This window comes from Octodon degus, unplaced genomic scaffold (genome assembly GCF_000260255.1).
Source record: "Octodon degus isolate 3935 unplaced genomic scaffold, OctDeg1.0 scaffold00274, whole genome shotgun sequence".
Taxonomy (NCBI): domain Eukaryota; kingdom Metazoa; phylum Chordata; class Mammalia; order Rodentia; family Octodontidae; genus Octodon; species Octodon degus.
In genome coordinates this window covers 1,671,222-1,674,728 of record NW_004524850.1, presented here as the reverse complement: position 1 = coordinate 1,674,728, position 3,507 = coordinate 1,671,222, and positions in this window count along the sequence as shown.

Here is a 3,507-nt window from a genome sequence, read left to right as displayed (position 1 = left end):
CCTGCACGCACTGTCTGCACACACCGTCTGCTCCTGCACGCACCGCCCACAAGCACCGCGCGCCTCCTGCCATCAGCGCATCCAGCCAGCCACGCTCGTCTCTGCATACGCACCAGCGCGCCGCGAGCCCCGGAGCCCGGGACCCAGCGGTGGCATGCCCAGACCTCCAAAGCTGTGGGCCCAAGAAACCTTCCTACTTGTTAAACCTGGTGGTTTCGGGTAGTTCTTACAGTCACAGCAAGCTGACTGACACGGGAGACGTGCGCAAACACTCGCAGTGCGCCCAGCGCGCTCCGCTCCTCTCTCCACTGCGCTAACTACCGCCCGGAGACCAAGGGGCACAGCGAGGGCATTTTCCCGTCACTGCTGGGCCCTGATTTCAAGAAATGCGCAGGTGCAGAAGACGACGTTTAAGATAAAAATGAGCAAAAAAGCGAAGTCAGAATAAAGCATGTTTCATTTCATTGGTAGAGAAATTTAAAAAGCCAAAGCGCGCCCGCTCCCACTGCACAGAGCGACCCCTAAGTGTCCCAGCGTCGTGCGGTCTGGACTTGACAGCTCAGTGTATGGGGAATTAATCTCGACACGCTCCAAACTCCGGGAAGGCAGCCTGGCCCGGGGGGCTTCCTGCAGGCCCGAGCCCGGGCTCGGCGCGGGGCGACTCGGCGGCGGGGCGGCAGGTGCGCTCGGCCTCCGGCTGCTGCAAACACAAGGTCGCCTCGTTAGTCCGCGGTCGCTGCAGGGACCTCTCGTCTGGGGATTTTTCCTTCGGAACCTGGAATCGAACTCAGGCCCTTGCACTTGCCACAGAAGCGCTTATGCCACTGACCACCTCCCGTGCCCCGTCCTTGGGAACGTGCGGCACGAAGGTGATCAAATACCCCTTTTTCAACACAAAGGGATTAAAAATAACTAGCAAACTCTACAGGCGCAGCTGGACGCCGGAGCCCTTGTGGACGCCCCGCCACGGACACGGGTTCCACGCCGCCGAGGCCACTGCGCGAAGGCGTGGGAGCGCGCCAGGGCTCCGCTGTCCCCTGGGGACCGCAGCTCCGGGCTCCGGGGTCCCGGGAGGGGTGCAGGGCAGGCCCGGCGGGGCGCCCAGGTCTGGGGAGCCCAGCCTCTGCGGACACCCCGGCTTCCAGGTCACGAGGGGGTGGCGAGGCTGAGCTCCGCGGTCTGCCTGGGTGGCTTTGGGAGCTGCCTGGGGTCGGCGGAGCACAGCGCCGGCGAGTCCCGTGGTCACGCAGGGGTGGCCTCGGGGTAGCCGTGCGCAGACCCTCCTGCTCTGGCACGGCCCTGCGCTCCGGCCACCGAGAACGCAGCATTGGTGCTGCTGGGAGAGGGCGATCCCTTTAAGAGGCGGAGGCTGGTGGGGAATGACGTCACTGGGAGGACGTGAGGTCATTGGGGGTGTGGCCTCAGCGCGATATGGAAATTTCAGTGTGAAGAGGCAGGCTAAGGGGAGTGACGTCACTGGAAGTGAGGTCATGGAAGGAACAGCGGTCATTGGGGAAAGTGACGTCATGGGGAGAAAGTGAGGTCACTATAGTGTGGTCTCAGGCTCAGTGGAATAAGCGCTTCCCTGGCAAGTGCGAGGGCCTGAGTTCAATCCCTGGTTCCACAAAAAAAAACCTTCAAAGGTATACTGGAATTTCGGTGTTTTTAAGAGGCAGTCTAAGGGGAGTGACATCACCGAGAAAGTGAGGTCATTGGGGAAAGTGATGTCACTGGGAGGAAGTGAGGTCATGGAAGGAAGTGAAGTCATTGGGGAAAGTGACGTCATGGGGAGAAAGTGAGGTCACTGCAGTCTGGCCTCAAAGGTCTACTGGGATTTCAGTGTCTTATTTAAGAGGCGGTCTAGTCTAGGGGCCGGGAGATGGCTCACTAGAGTAAGCGCTTTCCTGGCACACGCAAGGACCGGGTCGAATCTCCAGTTCCGCCCAAAAAAAGGCAGTCTAGTGCGGAGTGACGTCACTGGGAGAAAGCGGAGGCCCTGGAAGTGAGGTCGTTAGAGCATGTGCGGTCACTGCGGTGTGTCCTCGGAGGGGACGGTGGGTGGAGTCCCGGCGTCTTCCCTCTGCCTTTCCTCTGGCTCTGCCTCCGCGTGGCCGCGCCTGGGCCGTTTTCCTGCCCCACGTTCCTCCCATGACGTGCTGCCCGAGCTCGGGCCGAGGAGCCACGAGCGGAGACCAGAAGCCAGACGCGGCCTCCTCGCTTCAGCTCGACCCGCTCAGACTTCTGCTGTTTCCGCCCGGGCTCGAGCTCAGGACCTGCGCCGTCCCCAGCGCGCTCGCGGGTGTCACCCTGCGGGGAACACTGCCGCGCCGCCGCCCACGAGGGCACAAGGTCCGCTCCAGGGCTCCAAGGGGAAGAGACTGCTCGAGAAGGAAGAGCAGGACAACGCTAAATGCGCTGCGTTTTTTAAAATAAAAATAATTTTAAAATGTGTAAATCATTTGAAGAAAAGAAAGTTGTTCTGCGGTTTTTTGTTGTTGTCTCGTTTTGTTTTCTCCCTGTCAGGGCTTCGAGCTGTTGTCTGTTTGACAATAACTTGCAAAGACAGACAAGAGAAAGACCTGGGAAGAGTAGAGAGGGAGGGCAGGTGGGAGGGCACAAGGAAGGCCAGCCATCATGGCTGAAAAGCAAGATGGAGTGAGAAGCAAACAGCAACGCCAGGCCCACATGATCTCACAGGAATGGGTCACCTGGCCTAGGCGCAGCATGAAAATATTTTGTGACATAAAGAAGCTGGAGGATGTCAAACAACAGAGACTCTATCCAAATACTGGGGAGATTCATCCAATCTGCTGTTTGTACCAAGGTTTTCTTTTTCAGCGCTAAATACTATTCCATTCTAGCCCTGTACCATTGCATGCTCACATCGCCACCTGCTGGTCAAACTCGTGTTGTTTCCACTTGGAGGCCACCTTATTACGTCTTTTTTCCCTGCGTAAGGTTTTCCTCTTCCCGAGTACACACTCTGGGGTAGAGTCGCTGGATTATGTAGTAGGCGTGTGTTGAAAGGATTTAGGAAATGACCAGCTTTCATTTGCAGATGTCAGAATTTGGGGCTGGTGCACCGGTGACGGCACTCGGTGCCTTCTCGCCCAGGTGCCTCTTGTGCTTAATCCTGACCCAGGAAAGTGCCCGGGCTGGCTCAGGCCTGGACCTCCCGCGGGGCCGCTGGACTCGAGCCTGAGACGTGAGCTTGCTGTCTGGCCGATGGGCGCTCGCGGCCGAGGCCGACTTCTGAGGACTCCAGAGCCGACTCTGCTTGGCACGTTCAGTGCCCGCTTTTCCGCGGGCTCAAGACACACAGACGATTCCTTGTGTCCTCCTCCTCCTCCTCCTCTTTCCTCTTTCCTCTCCTCCTCTGCCGGGCCTCCTTCCAACTGCCTCCTCTTCATCCTTGCCTTTCCCCTTCGTTTTTGAGTCAGGCTCTCCCTCGGTCACTAACTTCCCCAGGCTAGCCTCGAACCTGAGATCCTCCCGCCTCAGCCTCCC